The sequence below is a fragment of the Amblyomma maculatum genome, chromosome 4, assembly GCF_055883805.1.
Source record: "Amblyomma maculatum isolate TAMU_Amacu chromosome 4, ASM5588380v1, whole genome shotgun sequence".
In the NCBI taxonomy this organism is placed as follows: Eukaryota; Metazoa; Arthropoda; class Arachnida; order Ixodida; family Ixodidae; genus Amblyomma; species Amblyomma maculatum.
The window spans coordinates 97,498,737-97,514,308 of record NC_139347.1 but is presented as its reverse complement, the minus strand read 5'-3'; the positions used below and the strand labels follow the sequence as shown (position 1 = coordinate 97,514,308).

At 44.1% G+C, this 15,572-nt stretch overlaps 1 long non-coding RNA gene across 1 annotated transcript; it reads left to right on the top strand.

Moving 5' to 3' along the window:
• Positions 1 to 87: 87 nt before the first annotated feature.
• LOC146191743 (uncharacterized) lies at positions 88 to 9,266 on the top strand. Its single transcript, XR_014706684.1, has 3 exons — positions 88 to 304; positions 919 to 1,026; positions 9,110 to 9,266. It is a non-coding gene; the product is annotated as an uncharacterized LOC146191743 (long non-coding RNA).
• Positions 9,267 to 15,572: the final 6,306 nt, after the last annotated feature.

The following is a 15,572-nucleotide window of genomic DNA, read 5'->3' as shown; positions in this document are numbered from 1 at the left end:
ATTTTGCGACGCTGTGACTTGACTTGACTTTTGGCCAAACGTGGCTACCGGATTGGATTCGTGAGGCTTCATGAGGCCGGCGCCGTCTGCTGCGACCCGGTTGCAGCAGCGAAATGCTTCCTGCAACCGGGTTGCAGGAGCAAAATGCTTGCTGCAACCCATGACGTCTTATCCGGTTTAAAAAAAAACGTCACGTCCGGCTATTGTTTTGTGGGTAAGTGTTTGATTTTAGTAGCAGAATGGCTGGTCGTCGGAGCCGTGGGAGCTGCGTCGCCGTGCCAGCCGTACGCTCTCGTGTTTTACGGTACGTAAGCAATTTTTTCTATTTTTTAGGTATTTCAGTATGCATGTATTGAGTCATTGCCCGCTGTCTGGAACTCTACATTTAGTTTTCAACTTCCTGCGCCCGAATGTTCTGTTGACGACCATTGAGCCTGCTTGGCCGGCAGTGGGCCCGAACGGCCCAAAGGTGTATTATAGAAAGTTTCAATCGAAAGCTCAACGTAGTTCGACACCAAGGAACATGCGGTTAAATACCGTTTATTAGGCCAACCGCACGAAAGTCTCAGTCATGTAAAACACGCCTGACTACCAGCCTTGCGTGCGCCTAAAAAGGGCGGGAAACTTGGGTAAGCTTTCTTCAGCGGTCTGGATGAATAGTTAATGATTGTAACGTCTTTGAGCTGATGGAGGGACTTAAGGAGATACTAGGACATGACAAAAAAACGCGTAGAAGCAGGAAAGGCGAGGATCACACAGGCCTGTGTGGGAAGCTTTTGTTTCGGTGCACCACCACTTACTAACCATTTGTGCGACGTGACCCTTTGTGTGACCCTCGGGCCTCATTGCTATGACGCGGTGTAGAATAATGATTTCATAACATCGCTTATAAGCTGACGTCTAATAGTGGGTACGCAGGGACCTTCCTGATATGTGTTTTGGAGTCTAGCATGGGCTTGCTGGTTGCTGAGGCTGAACAAATGGGACTATGAAAGGCGGAGGCAGCATATGCTCCAACGCCACAAGGTGAGCCCTGTACTTAATTTCAAAACAATTGCTGTGCCACCGGGACTGGTCATTTGTTTTAACTTTTACATGGGGAACATGGCACAGCTCACCAGTTTGCATAGAGTGCATGAATGATTCGAATAAGCAAGCATCCCTGCAGCTTCCTGCAGCTGCGGTGTCCAGCTTGTAGTTCGCAGCCTTTCTTTCTCAGCTGCAATTAATGCATCTGAAACAGTGTGCAATGTAACAGTTGATTCAGACTAAGAAAACCAGACTAGCTCCAAAAACAAACAAATGTTTGCACGAGATGGACGATCAAACCACGCTATATTGTCTTCTCAATTCGCTGTGAGAAACTAGCAGAGCTGCCTTCTTTAACGAATGGTATTCTTGACAAAGTTGCAGCAAGAACTTTATTTATTTATTTGGTTACTATCAGGGCCGTTGAGCAGCTAAAAACAGCGACAGCTTCTCCGGGCACCAATATGCCTACCAGCCGGTTGTGGCAGGGTTGCTTCACATTAATCAAAGCAGCCTAGCAAATGAGGCTCACTGTAGCAGCAAGAATTGTGAGCACGCCCTCGCACTCACTTGCTTTGTCATCCCCTGCATCTTCTGGCGTAGCAGCGCCGGGCAGTCTCTTTCCGCTCATCAGAGATGATCCTTTTATGCCAGGGGTCTTGGAGCACGGCCACCGAAGCTGCGTGATGCAGTCTGCCCAGCTCAATTTTTAGCCGACGTTTTGAAAGCATTACCACCAGCCCTAATTTCGAACTAAAATAAGCTCAGACTTAGTACCCAGTTAGTACGCATTCATTTTTGATAAGGCGTTGACCACTTAATCTGCATGAACTTTCATTTGACATCACTATGCCTTCAAAAGCAAGGAGCCGGACATCCTGCCTTTTCTTTTATTTCCAAGTGTGCTTTTTGTTTTCTTGCTGAGGATTATAAGTGTGGTATTTATTAACAGGTATGTCATTTCAGTACCTCTCTCCGAGCGATCCTGAAGCTGCTTTTGTCCGGCATTCAAGCGGGAAGGAGCACACGTTGCTTTTCTTTTGCAATAATGGAAGGGCTTGATCTGGAAAAACGAAGTTTTGGTTATTTTGTTCATTTTATCGTTATTTATTGTACTTTGTTTCCTGTTGTTATTTTCTGGCTCCTGGGTCATGAGAGAAAAGGCTTTGTCAATGCGGCCCACGTAGCAATATGAGTTTGAGACCACTGCTCTATGCCCATAATGGCGTGGCTATCAATGGATATTTCATAATGAGTTGGTCTGAGGTAATTGTCAAGCAAAAAACTACCATACTGCCACATGCCACTGGTCGGCCCGGACCCACAACCTCCGCATCATGGTGTTAGAATAGAAGTGCGTGAGCGGGCTGCTCCGCACCGAACAGTAAGTGGCGATACCGATGCGCTGATTTCTGTAGGCTGCCGAGAGACTGCGTTGACTGTTGGTGGCCGCGGGTTCACTGGTTGCTGCAAGGAATGGCAGTCAGTTCTCAACTTTCGCTCACGCCCCCGCTCCACGCCTTTCTTCGATCATGGTATATTCTAAGTTGTAATGTAATGTGGAAAAAACGTGCATTGTTCTCCACTGCGATACAGGCTATGTATTCTGCAATGAAAAATGTCAGCTTTTTTCGGTGCGAAAACATGTCGAACAGCTTCAGCTATGGCGGCCGGCATACCAAGATAGGACCGAGCTATACAGTCACTGTTTGTGAGGGGCATTTGGAGCCCAGGTTTGTGTCCAAAACATGGATGACAGAGTTAAATGGGCATGTGCTGCAAAGCGTTGCTCGTTGCTAGCAAAGGAAGCGGTCCCCACGATATTCTCTGCCGGCCTTGCCTACCTTTCGGACTTCGAAAAGTAGAAAGCGACCCACTGAAAGGCAGCCCCAGGAACCGAAAAAATAGAAGATCGTCAAACCTTGTGTAGAAGTGTCAGGTGAAGGTAGCACGTGCTTCACACGACACTGCGTGGGCATGGGCCGGCCCAAAAGCCGGGTGCGGCTCAGCCCACGGGCCGTCTGGGCCGACTCGTGAACATTTCTGCTGGACCCGGGAAGGGCTTAAACGTGCGGGCCCGAGCTGGATTCGGGCTTGTACACAGAGAGCCGATGTCCGATTTATAGTCACTTTGTCAGAGTAAAATACACATCCGTGGCTTCGCAGCAACGAAACGGATGAAATAACCATGGTACGCTCCGAGAAAAAGGTTTAGTCTTCATAGCTTATTTATTTACTTATTACGCCACCGCGGTGGCTTAGTCATTAAAGCTCTCGAGTACTGAGCTGGGATACCCCAGTCTGATCCTAATTGGGAGACAGCATTTCTGTCGAAGCTGAAAGCATGGCAGGCATATGCTTATAGATGACAGTTTCATTGAAGAACCCCATGTGGCCGAAGTGATCCGAACGCTTGTGCTACAGCGTCCTCATACCTCGAGCCGGTTTGGGACCATTACTCCAGACATAGCTCTCTCTCTCTCTCTCTCTTTTTCGTTGTGAGAAAATTTAAAACCAAACGTTGGTATGGTTTTCATTTTTAGCTGTTGATTGGAACGTCTCATAACAGAAATAGCCGCAAAGGCGTGAGTTTAGAAATCTCCTTGACGTTGAAATAAGATAAATCTTGAATGAGCAATGTTTAAATGAGTCAGTGTCGTAAACAATTAGACATGCGCCGGCCACATTGAACAATTCAAACGAATATATGAAATTACTCCCCTCTGTGACTGAAGAGCAGCAGTCAGACACCGTTCTTGCATGTTTTAAAGCGTAAAATGCCATGTGCGGGTTACTCTGGTGTGGTGCAGCTTGGCGTTCGCCTAATAAATTAGAGTAGCGCTGGATGAGGCTGTTTCAGCTATCAGCGAGCACAGACAGTCTGGTCTGCGATAAGGTGCTTCCGCATATGATCAGTTTTGTATACCACTGGAGACTAGGAACTGGAAACCTCATACAAACCACTGGGAAGGGCCAACGTCTGAACGCTTTATGAGGTTTGGCCTTTTCCAAGGTTGCTGTTCAACACTCGGGACGCCTCAGCCACAGATACGGTCTTGCTGCCGCAACGGCGCCATCTTTCTCGAAAGGGGAAATTGGAGGCGGGGGGGACCTTCTACATGCAGAATCAGCGAAGAGCATTGCAGCCAGAACACATGCCGGCCCTGGCGGCGGTGCGATAAATATAGCTATGATATAACAGCTCCTCTCGCACACCACAAGGCGGTTACGTCGCCTGAGCTTCTTGTCTTTCTTCTACCACCGTCGCCTCCAGTTCACAGATACATTAATTTGAGAAGAATAGTGGCTTTCTCTTTCTTTGACGGAGGTGATACCTACGCTTGATGAACTGCCGTTTTGGCATGGCGTGAAGACTACATACGCATGCAATTGGCTACTTTGCGTTTCCTCGAGATTTTAATGTTATATTTTGCTGCACGCGGTGTCTAAATATTAAAGCCTCCTCACAAGAAGTCCGATTACTTTTCTTTCTTTTTTTTCGAGGCCCCCTCGAAAGTTTAGACTTGGTGGGGAAGGAGGAAGCCGCTGTGGCAGTGTAAAGGGCAGCTCACGAGGAGCTCACTGACTGCCGGCGTCTCACAGTCTGGCACACACCTGCGTCGATCGGCGTCTGTCTGCGTCCCATTGTCGGGGGCACTCCTGCGTCGAACCATATCGAACGCGCCACTGCGCGCCGTCGGCAAGACGAATTGGAGAAGCGTAGTGTAGATGGCTAGCGAGGACTTGGTCTGGGCCACACAGTCTGCGTCGCAAGGGCCGTTGCGCGCTGTCGCCAGACGAAGGGGATGACCGCGTGGCCGGCTTGAGGGTACCGACATAGGCGAGAAGACGCCGGGATTCACTTGAGCCTTTTTGTTTCCCGATGGCCCGACTTGGGCTGCTGTCGCCGTCTGGCCAAACACCCCGCGTTCCTTTCCGGTGGGGAATTCTTGTCACAATAGTTGAAAGCGGCAGCTCTCGCGCTCGTCTCGTCGCCATCCTTAACAGGGGACATGGCTCTTAAAGCTATTTTTCCTACGTTTTTCAACAAATTTGATAAAACCTGGTATTCTGATTTAGTTTCTTGCACTGATTTCAAATATATAATTATGTTTCCAGTTGGCCAATTAGTTCAAAAGGTAAAATGAAATTGTTCATAATTTGCGGGAACAATGAAAAAATAACCGCACTACAAAAAATTCACATGAACACTTTGCTAGGTACTAGAAAGCATAACGAATACAATGTTACGCGCACTTTTGTATAACAAATATTAGCGATGTTATAGCAGTTCAAAATTCACTGCTCCAAATGTGAGTGCCTTCCTGTCTGATTTAGAGCAAAATTGAAAACTTTGAACTGCTATAACATCGCTAATACTTGTTAAAAAAACAAATGCTCCTAACATTGTATTCATTATGCTTTCTGGTACCTAGCAAAGTGTCCATGTGAATTTTTTTGTAGTGCTGTTATTTTTTCATTGTTTCTGCAAATTATGAACAATTAATTTCATTATCTCTTGAACTAATTGGCCAGTTGGAAAAGTGGTTGCATGTTTGAAATCAGTGCAAGAAACTGAATCAGAATCCCAGGTTTTATCAAATTTGGTCAAAAATTGGAAAATAATTTTAAGAGCCATGACCCCCCTTAAGCAGAAGCGAAATGCAATACAGCTGACATGTTTCGTGGTGTGTTTGGAGACTGTAAACGGCCTAAACTAATACATTCTTTTTCAGTGAATTTCTAACAGTCTAGAGTTAGAAGACGAAAGAGTCACACTGGCCGTACTGCCCGAATCCGTGAGTCTCGCTGCCTGTCGGAGGTTGGGCACACTACGAGCAGTGGCATGCCGCGCCGCCGCGGCTCGTTCATACACAACCCTTCAGACACCACGCTCCACATCATGTTCTACTTGGCACTTGCTGTATTTCATTTTAAACCAGCCAAAAGACGAGACAAAGAATGGAAGCGAACAAGATGAGGCTGGCTTCTGTGTCTCATCTTTTGGTTGGTTTAAAATGAATGATTACCAACTCGCCCAGTCGTTAACCTTGTTGCTGTATTTACAGGGCATTCCCACGTCTGCTGCTGTGGTTTAGTTTAGCACTGGTGAACGCTGTCTATGTTGGGATACATGCAACATAAATAGCTTGAAAGTAAAAGATTGCATAGCCATTATTGTAGCTAGTTTGTAAAGCATGGGATGCATAATGTGGAGGTCTCGGACCTCAACGGTGGCATGTTTCTTGTTTTTGTTTTGTTTTCCTAGTTTGCAATGAGTTATTTCTCATTTGAGAATGGATACACTGCTGATTGCCATTCATCACCAATGCAGATTTTGTTTTTATTAGTTAATTATATGCTTTCCTCAATTTCATTCTGTTGATTTGCATACCTGTGTCGGAACAGGGCCTTTATATATTTTTCCTTTTCTGCTAAATAGAAGAGCCTCTCATAGCCTGTGTTGCTTTAGGACATTAAATCCCATAAGCCAGACCAGCATGAGCCTCGTTTCTGGCAGTCGTAGATCTATTTCATTGAACCTCTTTGTTAATAACAAGCTTGTCAAACATACGTCAGACAGAAACATACAGTATTATGGGTGTGACACCATGAAGGTGTCAATCATTAGAAATGTCACAAGTGTTGGGCAGGCATGGAGGGCCTATCATTAACATGTTAAAATTAAGGAAGCTCCGGTGCCACTCAAGCGAAAACATGAGAAGCCTCTGACAGAAAGCCATGGAGTAGGGCATCTGAAGGAGGAAAGGGCTATCTTTGAGTGCAGTCTATCCTCACTGAAGTTATTACTGACCAGTGCCTTGGAAATTTTATCAGAACAGGCATGGATAAAAAAAAAATTATATGCACAAGATAGAGAGTGGAAATGTTCTGCTTATTGATGTGAACTCCGAATTAGTCTAGTGGTGCTTGAGCACATCATAGTGGTATAGTCCACATTTCTCAAGCTAAAAGAGTCATGTTTTTAGTCAAACTTATCGTTCGGGCATCAAGTATAGAAACAAGCATTGCATTTTCTGCTAGTTTGTTCCAAATTGTTGCTAAGGTCATTTGTGTTATTTTAAACATCTGTACATGTTTTGGCTGTTAGTCTTGTATTTTCAGCAATGCATTGATCTTTGAATAAAAAGGAATCAAATAGGTTATTTTGGTATGTCAGGTATAAAAAATTCAGCTAATAAAATCTTTTGAACCCCGCCGGGATGGCGCAGTGGTTACTGCGCTCGACTACTGTTCCCAAGGTTGCGGGATCGAATCCCGGCCTCAGCGGCAGCTTTTCGATGGAGGTGAAAAGCAAGGCGCGCGTGTGCTGTGCGATGTCAGTGCACGTTAAAGAACCCCAGGTGGTCAAAATTTCCGGAGTCCTCCACTACGGCGTCTCTCATAGCCTTAGTTGCTTTGGGACGTTAAACCCCACAAACCAACCAAAAATCTTTTGACTTTAGAAACGTGCTTCAAAACTCCCGTTTTATAGCTTCAAAGTACTCGAGCCTGCTTTCCACCTCCAAGTTGGTTTGTGGTTCAGGTCATTATTGACAATTCTGCATGACTGAATTGATGTCTTCAGTTTGGAGTTTTGGGGAGGGTTGCATCCATTGGGAAGAGTGAAAAATGCTGGCCGAAGATAAGGAACGCTGCATTATGAAAATTCCGATTGCTATTGGGCTACCATCTCATGGATGATGGCACTTGAAAGCGTTTTGACTGGAGGTACTCGCACTGCTTGGGCTAGGCCAGTGCAGCACTTCATCTTACAGGAGCATATGCACCTAATTTTGGTCGCATTTTGCTTGTTAACGACATGCAAAACATTACTCTGTACAGATCATCACCTGGTTTTTATCTTCAACTGCTAAATAATTTATAATTGAATTTTTGTCTTATCTGTTTCTGAGTGCCTATACTCCATTAACACACTGAATGTTAGTAGTGCTGCTACTGCACTTAAAATCAAGTGTTGGTCTCTGTTTGCAATATTTTTTAGCTGCTTTGAGAAGTATGATGCTCATGGACAGCCTCCTTAACAACATGAACTGGTGTATTTGTGATGAGGACCATATATCAAAGACAGCCAGAGGTTTTATGATGCTAGCATTGTAGCAACTGCTGGCAACGGTGCTGTAGTTCGGTGAGGGATTTGGCCATCTTGTGGTTGTTGCCTGTTTGCTGTGGCCACCCTCAAAGTAAATAGCTATGGTCCTGTCACATAGTTTGAGAACTTCTTGTTACTTGTATGGAAATTACTGTTTGGCACAAAATGACTTATGGCTGCCATCATGTGCATTATAGAGGGCGAGCGACTACATTTCGGTGGAACAGTTCCTCATTCTTTTTCACAGCCCATAGGAAGGATTTCGCAAGTTTAGAAAAATGAAATGCTCACAGCTGAGTCAGTCGCAATTCTGGAATCATGCTGTGTAGTCGACAAACGCTACAATCAGAGAGCAACGCATGTCGTCTAATGAACAGTGCAATCGAAACTTCTTGGATACAGCAGCAAATGAAAATGTGCACACGTGGTTTTCAAGATGTCTCAACGTTTGTTTATATGCTTCACAACCTACCAAAGTTTGCACGCTTGCGTTATACCAAAGCACAATCACCTGTCTGTTCTGATGTCTGCAGCCAGTGTTGATAACTTCATATCAGTTCTTTACCACCCACGGTGTCCATTTCTGCTGTGCATGTGCACTGCAGTGATACATTGTCACACGCATGCAGAGAGCACTAGTACTGGCCTTACTTAGGGTAGCTTTTTTGCTGTTTTGGCTTTTCTCATTCTTGAGCTATGCTACATGGTGCACACTTTCCTTTTGGTCTGGTTCCTTTGACGAGTCATGAATTCAGCATTTGTGCTTTCCTTTTTGAGGGTGTAGTGACCATATGCAAATCCACTGTTAGAATATATGAGCTGCTGCATAGTCTGCAGTCCTGTTATCTTTTTATTTAAATTTGGTATGGTCTCTGAATTTCTCTGAGTGTTTTGTTATTGTTCTGAGCTTGCATACTTTTGTTTTTTCTCCCCATGACGGCCGATCCTGCACGTGACTGATGCTAGTCAAGAGATCACAACAGCTGCCCACCTTTCAAAGCATGGCATTCCCTGGTCCAAGTTGACTGCTCCCTGTGCTACTGGCTCAACAGTGTACTCACAAGTCTGCACTTCACTTACACACGTTGGCCATAGCTTCTGTGTCAAAATAAAGTATTCCTACTTATGTGCCCTTTCATTCATTAATAACGCTCATGATTGGAGTAATAGATACTCCAGTGCCAAAACACCACGTTGACACACATATTTATGTTTACACTGCCTACCTTCTGCATTACTTCCCTTTTGTAGCCTACCTAGAAAGGTAAGTATTTACTGTATGTGTCATAGAACCACATGTATTTCTGTTATTCCTTTTGAGACAGGAAATAATCTGCAAAACCAGTGAAGTAAGAAAAATTCACAGATATGTTTCGTAGATAATATTTAGAGGTAAGTGTATGACCGGATGGATTGGTCTGGGTGATGTGGGGACCATGATATGGTCCAGCTGCCTACCCAAGCAGCTCCTTTTGGCATGAGAAAAACTCTTTGCCTTTCAGAATCCGAAGTCAGATGTGTGAGTTGCTAGTTCATTCACATCATGTGGTAATTAGTAGACTTACAAATTGGTATGTGTGATAAAAGTGCAAACTAAGATTGGTGAGTCAACAAGTAGCCAACTAAATGTACAGGGATGAGGATACAGGAGTCTTAAATGCTGTGGCATGTTTTCCTTAACAGCGGTGCAGAAGTGCCCCTGAAATATTTGTTGCATTTGCTCAATTTAGGTGTATTTCAGTTTCTGGTATAACCTTTCCCACACCTTTAACCTTTAGGCACAGTAATTGTAAGTAAAATCAGCAGTTAAAAAATAGCATTGTCAATATGACAGCGTTCCAAAAAAATGAGAAATAGAAATTAAGGTACGTATAGCAGCAAAAGTTGCTGCACTGTACCATCAGCATGCATGTGTGACGCCAGCCATTTTTGGAACCATAAATGCAGTATTAACTTTAGTAGTTTATCAATTCAGTTTCGGACTATCCTCATGTTTGACACGATTTTAATGATGAAACCTTCAGCTTAATGCCTCCAGTAGCCTGAGTATTTTGAAGCATAGCATTGTTGCCTTACTTAATTGCTTGGCACACTTTTCAATTTTGCAGTGAGAAATTTTCTTCGCCTAAAAAAGTGAAAAATTTGGCAGTACTCTGTCAGGGACAAAGCAAGCTTTTGGAAAAGGAAAATAGAGCAGATGTCGCTGAGTGGACACCCCATGTGCACTGTGAATGAAACTAATGAGTAAAAAAAGAAGCATATGCTTTCAAGCAAAGTATTGCAATGCTTAATATTACATAGAATTCCTCCTGGCACACATAGATTTCATATTTCAAGCTGCCAGTTTCCATCATGCAAGGACGGCATCTGCTAGTTTCTATACAGCACCTTCGTGCTTTCGCACTGGCCAGCCACGTTTTGCGAGAGGGTACCTTTCTAAGTGGACTCAGCTAGGCTTAACCTGATTTCCATGAAATACATATGGAAGGGTGCTTAAACCAGATGCTATCAGGCTTTACGTATACCTGCAGGTAAGGGCCCTGCCAACTACTATATTTAATAAAGAAAATTTGATATATCTAGTCGTCACTTAGTGTTTGTCATATATACTCCCTGAAGCACAATTAATAGTGGTCTAATTGAGCTGCGTGGTTGATACTAAAAATGAAAACGCAGCACTGACACCAAACATGGGTGGGCTACTGCTCAATTAAAACGCCTGGAGAGAGTGTAGCGTAAGTCAACTTAATCGCTTTCACTTCTTTCTTGTCGACTACGACATAAAGTATCGGTAGCACTTGTGCAGTGCTCACCTCTACAGACCAAGCATGCTATGCGTCTGGTCATCGACTCGCAGCTATCGACCGGCGCATCGTCTCCCAGCGGCGCCACGCCCTCCGCGGCACGGATTCAACCCTCTTTCCAGTTTGGTTGCTAATGGCCATCAATTTTCGCTGATTATTGCGCTAAGCAGGTAAGCCCAGCTCTACTAATTGAGCACATAAATCAAATATTTTATCGAGTTTAGTTTACAGCCCAGCCCTATGGCAGTCGCGTAACCGGCGAAACGAATAAAGAGCGCATCAGAGGAAGAAAGTTCGGTGATGCACCCTGATGCATATCTTACGCATTGGATTTGTTAGAGACGACCATGGAATAATTTGAACAAATTGTTCGATATACACGGTCATTTGGCTGCTGGATATACCATTGCTTGTAAATCCGGCCGCGCAAAATATATAGTAAAAAATTTACTTCTTTTTCGACATTATATGTTCACAACAAACCTATGCATAACCACGCACTGAGATCAAGCGCCACGTGAAAATTCGCGCTTCCACTTCAGTTCGTATAATAGCTCTCGAGGCCAAATGTTCGAATGAGTCACGTTACATATGCTGTGTATGCGAGGTGGGTACGTGGGGGACGAATTAAACTGCACTGCAAAAGATGGTTTGGTTTGGTTTATGAGGTCCCAAAGCAGCTCGATCAGGCTATGAGATGCGCCGTGTATAGTGGAGGGCTCCGAGAATTTCGACCACCTAGCTGGGTTTTTACCGCTGACATATCGCGCAGTACACGTACGCGGGCGCCTTGCTAGTTTTCGCTCCCATCGAAAAGCAGTCACCTCAGACAGGATTGAATCCCACACCCTTGGACACAGAAGTCGAGTACGCCAACAGCACTAGCACAGCGGGGGAGGGGGGGGGGGGGGGGGACACTGCAGAAGACACTGCTCCGTTGTCGGGTGTTTTGTTTTGCCCGCGGCTGCTACGTTTTTGTGACATGGCCATGCAGTCCCGTTCCACATAGCTTCCACTGGGCCATCGCAATTCGATCTCGACCTCCTATAAAATCGCAACCATGCAATTCCTGGCACTAAGTCACCTCCTGGTCGAATTAGCGCGTGGCTTACCCTGAGTCGCCAGACAGTTCGTTTATACACGCTGGCCAACAAAGTCGTACGGGATCTGTTGGCTCTTAATTGATCACAACGGTGCACTGCGATGCCGATCGACGCCACGTACACGCTTACAGGCGGCATGCAATTCGTTGCAGCCTCCGCTGCTGGTTACGCGGGTGCGATTCGTGAAAAAAGAAACTATGCCGGGACTGCGGGCAAATTGCAAAATTAACATGCAGTTTCACGGGTTGGTTTGGCTGGAGGCTTTCAATTGTGCCCGCGTATGCGGTGCGATTTCTGTGGTGGTGTGGAGCAGGCAATAGGTAACACGCGGTAACAATTAATTAAGCAGGTGCTGATATATAACTGATAATACTTTTTAACTAGTCATGCGCACTAGCGCCTCATTTTCTAATAGCTATATGTTTGTATAGGTGAGGTCGCAATTATAATATATCTGCATCAGTTTTTTAATTTTTGGAAACAGCGTTATCGTCCCCGCTTTTAGCACATGAATTTAGGCCGCGCATGGCAGAAAATGAAACCTCTCGGTCGAGGATAATTTAGTGCGCGCGGCATGTACGGGTGTACGTTGTACGATCGCTTCGCTAGCCATTCCTCCCGGGCGCTCCCGAACATTATGAAAAGAGTGACACCCGCGGGGGTGTATGGCGCGTATTGAATCGTAAAGATCAGCATGCATGACTAGCATGACGATTTGCGCTCACCCGCCGTATAGTTTCGGTTTCGCCTGTGTACGGCCGAACTACCCGAGCAGGTAGCGTAGATGGCAGCGTACTGCTCCGAAGTTGTCACTTGTTCCTTCGTAGCGGCCAGCAGGGACGGCAAGCTTCGAGAGCAAGGTATATATGAAGCGGGCTCATAAGAGTGCCAGGTCGAAAAAATAGAGGTGGCTATGGCCAGGTACGCGCTCAATCATCACAGTGGTTTCAATTTAGCCCGCGCATCAAAATTTCTTGCGCTAAATACGGCAACAGAATTATGTTTTGGGAAAGTTTACACTGATATAGATACTGACATGGGCGTCGGCATGACCCCCTGCATGGTGCCAACATTCTTATTCACTGAAACTGCTCAGTCAGAACACTTAGTGACATAATTTGTTCATTCTAGAAGGTCAATCTCATGGAAGCTTAAATTTTAGGGCTTGTGTTATGAAATTAAGAAAAAAAATATGGGAGATGGAATAAACCCCACCCTTTACAGCCCCCTTTACTGATACATTATCACCAGGTTTGATTTGGTTGTTTATTCTGATGCAAAAAATTCATAAATAGCGATAAATGGACAGCAGAAGACAATTAAGTAGTTCAGTTTGGCAGTTAAAATCTTAAGGGTCACTGTATCAAATGCTTTTTGAAGATTAAGAAAAGGTAGCTAATTTTATTTGAGTTGAATATGCCCATGCTTCTCATTTAGTGAATCAGTATATGTAAAGCATTCCTCATCACCTGATGGGCCAGCTCATCAAGAAACTAACAGTAGTTGCTTAACTGTGGCTGCTTCCTCTTTGTATGAAATGAAAAACAAACTTGAACTTGAGGGAAAAATTCCTAAGAAAGGAAAAGGTGCGAGTACTGAGTCATCAAAAGCGCCTTAAAATTCAGATACTCGCTTAAAATCAAGAGACTTAGCTGCAGTATATGCAGCCAAAGAAGAAACAGAAAAAAGCTTTTGAAATGTGAGAAGTGATTTTAATAGCACCCCCAAAATTACTGAGTACTAGGCAATTTTAGAGTGCATGGTTAAAGCAGAATTCATTTTACCCAAATTTAATACTCACCTTGGCTGTTCTGCCAATGCCAAATTTTTCTAAAAAATTGCAACACTTAGAAGCACAGTATCTTGCACAAAAAAAGCCTAGCCCTGAAGGCTTTTGCTTTCTTTTCTAGAATGCATTAATGCCTTGTTAGAAATGTTAAGGTATAGAAGCACGATCAAAAGCGACCATTCAGAGCTTCATTGTAACTATCCGAAATATAAGTTATGAACTGCAAAATAAAACGACCCAAGTTTAAGGTGTAATTGTGTTTTTTAAGTTTCGCTCCCAGCTATGCTGGTCCCTGTAGACCTTTCCTCAACTCTTTAAACTGTACTTCAGGATCTAGTAGAAGTAGTAGTAATAAACTTTATTTCGTTACAAAAATGAGTGCCAAAGAGGTTTGCAACTTGTAGAACCAGGGCCATCTGTCACTTCGACATGGAGGACTCCAGCCAGGTGTACCAATTAAAAGGAGGGGAGTTAAGATAAATGGGGGACTGAATGGCAATGGTGCAAAGGAAAAGCAGTGTTCTAGGTTAATGCAAATGGGAGATATAGTTGGGACAAGATGCTTTAGGTGGAAACGGTAAAAAAGAAATGCACTGGGAGAAGGAGGAAGAAACTTTAATGACACGGAGCATTAGGCACCGAGAATGTCCTGAGTACGGGTCACCAAGGCCAACCAGTCTCAGCTGGTGCAAGACTAGCCAAGCCCACCAGGTCGGGGAAGAAAAGTTATGTTATATCTTTTCTTGTATGGCAGTTTTCGGTTCTATATCGGGTGGTTTTTAAGGCTAACGACACGACTTAATCCTGCTCATTCATACTTTACATTTTAAAAACGGAAGCCCATATACAGCTCAACCTGGCTTTTTAATTTGTCTTCATCGAATGTTTAGCGGTGAGGTATGTGCTTGCTCATGGTGTATACTACTTCACTTGTGTTTTGGATTTTAGTGATTTCTTGTTTATTGTCACTTTTTTTTGTCAATGTTTTGTTAGGAGAGAAAACTGGTACATGTGTATATGACGTTTTGACTTCGGCTGAGTCACATGTTAAGAAAATGTGCATAAATTCCTCCGTTTTCGAATAAACCTCAGTTGACAGTCGGTGCTGTGTTCACCTCCCTACCTCTGACCACATCTATCTCAATCTCACAGACCTCATTCCAAAAGTAACATGCACAAGTATTGATACAGCCGTAAATTTATTACAATGAATAAGACTTTGCTGTCAACCATGATGAACTTGACTTTCTGCAACATCTAATGTCAAAGTGAAAGTGATCGCTCCTTCTGCTTATATGCTTCGCTTATTATTAAGGAGATTATTAAGTTGGTTTAGACCTCAAGGTAGAATACTAGTTTAAATAGTCTAGTCACACAAGCAAAAAAACACGGAAAAGAAATTATAACCGAGCTTTTTCTTGGTTGAAGCGCCGTACAGAGGAAGAAAGTAATCATATTTACACAGGTTGAAGCAGGCTCAAGCATTTTAGAACAGCTCAGGGAGCAGTAATAAAGTTACTACGAAGCAGCTTTGAAGCAATAAAACGAGAGTTTTGGAACAATCACATTGTCTTGGAGCAAGATTCCAGACTCGCTTTTAATGATAGAATTCTAGCTTCCTCACTTAACCCTTTGAGTGTCGAATATTCCGAAAAAAAAAAAATCACCTCCAGTGTCGAACTATTTCAAACGCTATGCGTTTAGCGCAATACCCGTACTGCAAAAACGCCGCG